Raw genomic sequence first — 8,680 nt, forward strand, 5'->3', positions numbered from 1 at the left:
ACTGACTAGAGGAGAGGGCCCCTATTTGTCATAAGTACCTACCTGTGCCAACTAGAGACCCCTAATTCTAACAATAAGAACCAATAATCCCAGAAGAACTGCTTGTTTTGTATGTTTCCTTTCAATGTCAGCCCACAGCTGAATCTGAAAGAATTAAAATTAGTACGGAAGGGATCTTTGCTTATTATAGAATGGGTGGCCCACACTAAGCCTACTTTGTCAGAAAATATAGTACAAAAGAGACTTTAGCAGCTTCAGTTAATTACTCATGTGGTCTGGCAAAGAACTATAGCTGACCCTGGGCTAAAGGTCTTCAAATTAAAATGGAACAGCTGCAAATCTATCAGGGGATGCAAAAGAAGGTTCAGCATGAAGAGATGATGCATCAGAAGGATTAATAACTGCTGAGCTGCTAGAGGCTGGATTAGCAGGAGGCACCAACCCATATGGGTTGGATGATATTGATGAACAGACAGTAACATGCTCATTCTGTTGCAGATTTCCATTATAAAAAATAATTGAGCCATAGAACCCAACAAGTGTGCCAGGCAAACAGTCTTTGCAACTTTCTGCTTTTTATAGTATCTCTGCCTACAATTATTCAGAAGAGGATTGAAGTCATGACCTGTAGTGAAAGGTACAATCTTGCATTGGGTACTAGCGTGTTAACAGTCAGTAACTCTATAGGTAACCTAAACATTTTGGAATGGGAGCTAAACTGACCATGAGTCTCAAATTACCAACTATATCCTGGTTGCCATATCCCCTAATTTCCCTGATGTCTTGCTCTTACTGGAACCCACAAATCTCCATTTTTGGCTGTCGTGATGTGCGAGATCCTTAACCTGTGGGTAACTCCTGACATCATATGTATTGTATTTCTGCATTATCAACATTCATTTGCTATGCACAAATACTGTTTCTGAATGATGTCTTGTAACTTATTATATTGGATTTATAGGCTTATTAAATTCCAATAAAGCTCCAAATACAAAGCCCATTTGCTCGCACACTGCTTGTCCTACCAGCGTGTTACCCCAAAGCATTGTGGTCCATGAAGTAAGCATCAGCGGGTGCGCCTCTGCCAGAGTCTTGAGAAAAAATCACTGTTGCGTTGGCCATCCCTGGACACGTGTTTCAGGGTTGTTACCTCTCGTCAGCAGGGAATAGGCATGTATGTAGGGGTGCTGCGTAGGCTGCCCAAAAATATTCTCAGGTCCCGTACCGCTCGTGGCACGCAGGTGTGTAACCCGGGCTCGTCAGCCCCACCAGCTCAAGGGAGCCTGAATATAAAAGAAAGTCCAATTGCTCGCACACTGCTTGTCCTACCAGCGTGTTACCCCAAAACATTGTGGTCCATGAAGTAAGCATCAGCGGGTGCGCCTCTGCCAGAGTCTTGAGCAAAAATCACTGTCGCGTTGGCCATCCCTGTACACGTGTTTCGAGGTTGTTACCTCTCGTCAGCAGGGAATAGGCATGTATGTAGGGGTGCTGCGTAGGCTGCCAAAAAATATTCTCAGGTCCGATACCGCTCGTGGCACGCAGGTGCGTAACCCGGGCTCGTCAGCCCCACCAGCTCAAGGGAGTCTGAATATAAAAGAAAGTCCAATTGCTCGCACACTGCTTGTCCTACCAGCGTGTTACCCCAAAGCATTGTGGTCCATGAAGTAAGCATCAGCGGGTGCGCCTCTGCCAGAGTCTTGAGCAAAAATCACTGTCGCGTTGGCCATCCCTGGACACGTGTTTCGAGGTTGTTACCTCTCGTCAGCAGGGAATAGGCATGTATGTAGGGGTGCTGCGTAGGCTGCCAAAAAATATTCTCAGGTCCAGTACCGCGCGTGGCACGCAGGTGAGTAACCCGGGCTCGTCAGCCCCACCAGCTCAAGGGAGCCTGATTATAAAAGAAAGTCCAATTGCTCGCACACTGCTTGTCCTACCAGCGTGTTACCCCAAAGCATTGTGGTCCATGAAGTAAGCATCAGCGGGTGCGCCTCTGCCAGAGCCTTGAGCAAAAATCACTGTCGCGTTGGCCAAAAAGAGTTGGTGGAAGATACAAAAAAGAGTTCGCTAACTACCACACGATAAAATGCTTGAACAAATTTGATTTTTATAAAACAGTGCATATCTTCTGTACATTTTTTACTGTTACTCAACCTGTCCAGGAATTAACATGGAATTGGTGGAGGTTAGTAATATCATTTGTAATGGCGCCAAAGGTAAGTTCATCACTACAATTCCTTCCAGTTAGTTTGACCCATTAATCCGCACTTTGAGACAGAGCTTGGGAGCCTAGACACAGAGAATAGAGATTTCCCCAGACTTATATGTTTTTATTGACTTCAGTACTTTTCACTCTCAAAACGAGACAATATATCTTTAAAGGTGATTGGTAAATGAAAATTATTTTTACATTTAAATAATACATGCCATTCTTCCTAAAATGCATTCATACAGGATTGTCTATTGTGGACCATGCAAAAAAGAGCATTTCCAAATGTAACTTTTTTTCTCCAAGGCATTTATCCCAGAAGAGAATACCTTTCAGCTACGACACATTTCGCATGTGGGTGTTCTCTTTCGTTTCTCTTGCTGGATATGTACTCACTCCCAACTCCAACAAGAGTCATTGTGTGTGACTCCAGGGTTGGAAACTATTGCATCATGGTTACGTAAAGAACAGTAACATTGTCTTGTGGATGTTATGCAGCAACTCCTGCTTTAAACACCCTCTTTCACCACCCAAAAACTAAACTTAAGATGATGGAAAAGTCACAGTTCTGGAACATTTCCAATCATAATTGCACTTTATGCTTGAAGACTTCCCCTTAACCTGATTCTTTTAGGATTAGAAATGACAATTTAATCGGCAAATACTTTTTAAGCATATGAGTTGCATGTATTTGAGGAAAAACATTTGTGAATCGTATTCAAAGAGAGAATAGCTTTGAGAGCAGTGTAGGCCTTGTAACAAGTTTTTTTCATGTATAGTATTTCCTTTGCCAGGAACCTGTGGGTCTGATTCACGACACTTTTGTCTGTGAATAGCTTTGTTTTACCACTGAAGATGTGGACATGAATCAGGCTTTCAGAAAACCTCCGCCTGGCTCCTTCTTACATATTAATTGTTGTAATGCTTTAAGAATACAAACAATGCTACCCCATGAAACATGTATTACTTGAATAACTCCTTTTGTTATGTTGAACTGGCATAGGTGTTTGTTCAAATCTGTTTTAATAGCAAGCTCGTAACACATAATTAAGCATAGTATTGAAGAAGATATTTGAAAGTAAAATGTATAATACAATAATTTGTAAACAATTCCAGTGTGGCACATAATTCAATTGAACAGTAGATGGCTTTATTTAAGTGCATTCAATATTTGTACAAGATTATGTTTCATGATTGGTTGATGTACAGGGTTCCATTCCCCCCAAAAATCAAATGACATGCAATAACATCTCACTGACAAATATAAACTTTCAACTTTATACTACCTGTGGCGACTGACAAACCTGATCCTCTCAGCACCCGGCCTGATGATCTAGGACCACCACCTAAAATATCCAAGAATGGGAAAAACCTTGGAATTACCATGGATGACAAACAGTCAATGAATCCAAAAGTGGATGAGGTAGCCATACCAAGCTTGCTCGCAATGAAAACACTGCAACACATCTTTCTGCACCTAGGATTTCCAACCAAGGTTCAAAGTACCATCTCTCTTATCCTATCAAAACTTGACTACATTAATGGTCTGTATCATGGCTCAACTGTGTCATCTGTGAGAAGACTAGAAAGAATTCAGAACGCTGCCACTAGACTCCCCCCGCATTCAAAGACACAAACATATATCTCCCCTACTTTAAGGGCAGTACACTGGTTACCTCCTTCAAGCTGCTTTGTATTAAACACAATGCAATCCATGGTAAAAGACCATTCTTAATCCCAAAAAAATCAACAAATTAAAAAAAATAATACAACAAAGGAACCAATGCTCCAGAAAGGCTCCCTGCCTCATAATTCCTACACACAAGCAAAAAACCAATGTTCAAGCAGCCAACCTATGGAATACCCTACCCACAAAAATAAGATGCACAGACAAACATCTTCACTCCAGAAGATTAGTCATATAACGACTATACTAGCAATTCAAGAATATACCACAACAGTATACTCAGACATAACAAATTATAATTCTCACAGTAAAGGAAAAAGCTGTTGTTGCACAAGTACACATCATTGTACTTTGACGTATGCCTCCTATAGTTATATAAGCAGAAAAATATATAATTCACCCCAGGATACATTTATATATCAGACCATGTCAAATTTACTGTTTCTGTGTACATACAGGTGCATATTTAGAGGATAATGCCTGCTACTAATAACTGCAATAAGAGTCATATGTATATTTATGTATATATAACGTATTTACATGTATATGAAACAATACAAAATGTACCACGAGAAAAATGTGGACAGCAGATGATGTAATATTGCCGCTTCAAGGTGCATAAGGGTGTTTAAATAGAGGGTTTAATCAAGACTTTAGTCCTCCCACCCGTTTTAAATTCGTACAGACCATAGCTTGATGACGGACCAGACTGCTTCGTCTCCACTGCAGTCAAACTCCTCCAATGACTAGATAGAGTATGGACTGTCGGAGGTTTGGCTATATGTCCACCAGCCTATTTTAGATTGACTATTTACAACAAGGGGTGGTGATGGACAGAGTCTCTGAATTAAGCAGAGTACTCTCACCCAGTCAAGAGATCAGGGCTAGATCCAACACCGTTTTTTAGCTCATTGCACCATCCCAGTTTCAGAACCTGGCTGTATGCAAATTAGTCTGTCCCTGGCCCAGTGCATCATGGGAACAGGGCAGACCAGACTACAAAAGCCAATTCTTACACTGGGAAGGAAACAAGCTTCCGGGGACCGGTTTCTGGCATTACAGCCGTCTTCGGCCCGGCTTGCTTGAATCCTGATGGTGCAATGAGCAAGGGACTCACATCTGAGTATACCCTTCCACGCTTAGGGTGGACAAAATTATTTACAACAAGGGGTGGTGATGGACAGAGTCTCTGAATTAAGCAGAGTACTCTCACCCAGTCAAGAGATCAGGGCTAGATCCAACACCGTTTTTTAGCTCATTGCACCATCCCAGTTTCAGAACCTGGCTGTATGCAAATTAGTCTGTCCCTGGCCCAGTGCATCATGGGAACAGGGCAGACCAGACTACAAAAGCCAATTCTTACACTGGGAAGGAAACAAGCTTCCGGGGACCGGTTTCTGGCATTACAGCCGTCTTCGGCCCGGCTTGCTTGAATCCTGATGGTGCAATGAGCAAGGGACTCACATCTGAGTATACCCTTCCACGCTTAGGGTGGACAAAATTATTTACAACAAGGGGTGGTGATGGACAGAGTCTCTGAATTAAGCAGAGTACTCTCACCCATGTTGCACTGGGCCAGGGACAGACTAATTTGCATATAGCCAGGTTCTGAGCTGGGATGGGGCAGTGAGCTAAATAACGGTGTTGGATCAAGCCCTGATCTTTGGACTGGTTAAGAGTGGTCTGCTTAATTCAGACACTCTGTTCATCACCACCCCCTTTTCTGAATCGTTTTTGGCCACTATAGGTGTGGCAGGGTATACTCAGACATGAGTCCCTTGCTCACTGCTCCATCAGGATTCAAGCAAGCCGGGCCGACGAGGCTGAAATGCCAGAAACCGGTCCCCGGTGGCTTGTATCCTTTCTGGTGAAGAATTGGCTTGGTAGTTTGGTCTGCCCTGTTCCCATGATGCACTGGGCCAGGGACAGACTAATTTGCATATAGCCAGGTTCTGAGCTGGGATGGGGCAGTGAGCTAAATAACGGTGTTGGATCAAGCCCTGATCTTTGGACTGGGTAAGAGTGGTCTGCTTAATTCAGACACTCTGTTCATCACCACCCCCTTTTCTGAATCTATTTTAGATTGACAGCATAAAGGCATTTTTCAATGTGCGTCACCGCCGGGAAAAACCTAGTGGTAAGTGGCACTGATAAGTGCTCAATGCCCTCTTGCCATGGGTGGAGACTCCGGTCTGGCTGCCATATATAATACAAATGGAGCCCATTTGTCCCTAGGGCTACTGAGCATTGGCATAAGAGACCCACTGCTCCCAAACTTGCTCCTGGTCTGCCCAACCAGGCCCACCATCCCCCAGATTTCCTCACCCTTCCTTTACCTTCTTAATGGAAGACCTCATGTCCCCCAACCCTACCATCACAGTCTGAGAATCTACTCGGCAGAAGCCCTCAACTCAATGAATATGTGATGCTGCCCATACTTGCGCTGCACCTTGGCCTCCACCACCTCCACAGAAAGTGCATTCTCCTGCACCACTTGCCAAGTCTCTTATAACCCAGCCAACATCACCTGATTCCCCCGTCTCACTCCATGCACACTACCAAACCTTGGAAGCCTCGAAAGACACTGCCACGCACAACACGCACTCCACCCCGTCGTCCTTCTCCTCATCACTGCATGCTCATCAAACATGCCATCAAAGAATGTGACCGAGCATCACTGCGGCCATCACCCCACCCCAGCTACAAGACTGCAATACAGAGTAGAATCAGCAAAACTCAAAGAGGACTCGCCATCATCTACAAAGAAAATATCAACTGCTCCATATCATCAACAAACTCACTGGACCACCAGAACACCTGGGCTGAGATGCACACAAATGAAGATGAGTGCACAAATTTGAGACTTCCTACCTGATGGTCTCCAATGGTAAAATGAAGTGACTGTAGTATGGATAGTGGGCTCATTGCCGTCATTGCTAAGTTAGCATGAGCTTCGCTGCCACAAGGCTGCTTTTGCGCACAACACTACTGCATTTATTTTGCAAGACGTTGTTGGTGCCCTTTTCACATGAGAACTGTCTGTTTTTCGTGTTCTCTGCTGTGCTCTGAGTTTAGTCTGCATACGATATACAAGGTCGATCAACAATGCCCTTTGTTATTCTGTTCTGGTCAGTCCCTCGCACCTAGACATAAGATGACACACAGCTGCACTATTGAAAATCGTATGCTTTAATATTGCAAGCAAAGCATGTGGTTCACGCAATTAGAGAGAGACCTTTCCAAAGAGAAAAGCTGTGCTTGTCCTGAGATGTAAACCTTTCATCTAGGCCTTGAGGTATAGGGTCTGCTGACAAAGCCCAGAGGTCTTCTTTTTTATAATAAACTATGTCTTAGCACAGGGAGGGTGGTTAGGCACTGTAGCCCTTTTCCACTGTTTTTATAAAATGATATCTCCATTTGTATTCTAAGGAATTGTGACAATGCTGACAATATTGTTTTTATGTATTTTGCTGCTAGGAATGGCACGTGTACAGTACCATAGAGCGCGTTAGTTAAAATAAACATTTTAAACTATACCATGACTCTGAATACTCTTATTGTGGACACATCTGGCTCTCAACATATGCAAGGGTAAAGGCCCAGACCAAAAATACAAAGTCTGACAAAACCAGGAAGAAAGACACACCATAAGGAGAAAAGGGACTCAAGGAATATTATTATATGATAAAGTGAAAAGTTTAATTACATTAATAAAACATTGATATGAACATATTCATTGATACACATGATTAAAAATGAGAGGATAAAACAATTGATTTTTATAAAATAAACTGTTACTCCAAAGAAATATACATAGGTCACAAAAACGTTATAATGATAATGCGCAGAAAATGTTGAGGATGCTGATTTCTGTCGACGCGTTTCGACACACCTTTTTGTGTCTTCCTCAGGACAATATCAGCAAAATTCTAAGGTTTAAACAAACAAAGAGTCACAACATCTCCTCACAATTAATGCCTTGTTACTATATACAGTGGTATTACCATCTGTTTGTCAGACATGAAAAAAATATACATACATATATATATATAACATGATACATCGCTAGAGAGACCATTTAGACAGATATATTTCCTATATACACATATTTCTATATACATATATACATAAATTTACAATACAATTAACTAAAACATTCGTGTAAGCAAATCAATAACTTATTTTCACTATGTTTTAGGGCTAGAAGAGAGGAGAACAAGAAAGAAAAGAGAAAGAAAAACAGGAAGAAAGGAGAAAAGAAAGAAAGAGGAAGGGAAAAAAGGGGAAGGGGCGTGAGGGAGGGGTAGAGAGAAGAGAACGGGGGGGGAAAGGAAGGGGGAGGGGCGGAAAGGGAAAATTAGTAGAGGGGGGGAAAAAAAGTTTACGATCTATGCCATACTTTTTTGCCTATCTAATTTATCGTTCACAAGGAGATATGCTCCCATCTCTCTCTCATAGTATAACCTATCTGAAGAGCCCGACGAAACTTTACAAAAAAGGGGGGGAAAAACATCTATTATGGCATGATATCAAAAAGAGGGGGCCTATTATTCCAGAGTTTTCAAATAGAGTTATTACATAATCCCTAGTTATTCACTTGATCAATTTTTTAATTCTAGAGAAGCTACTCTATTATTTATTTTATCCTACAATTCTTACCTTGAGTAGAGCTGGAAAAGTCTTAAAAACAGGAAGCCGAGTAGATGAAGGCTTCGTTTTAAGCACTGAGAAAAACTACTTCCGTGTTTTAAGAACTTTATTTGAATTGAACGGCTGAAAAGGGA

Source organism: Lissotriton helveticus, chromosome 3_1 (assembly GCF_964261635.1).
Source record: "Lissotriton helveticus chromosome 3_1, aLisHel1.1, whole genome shotgun sequence".
NCBI classification, from domain to species: domain Eukaryota; kingdom Metazoa; phylum Chordata; class Amphibia; order Caudata; family Salamandridae; genus Lissotriton; species Lissotriton helveticus.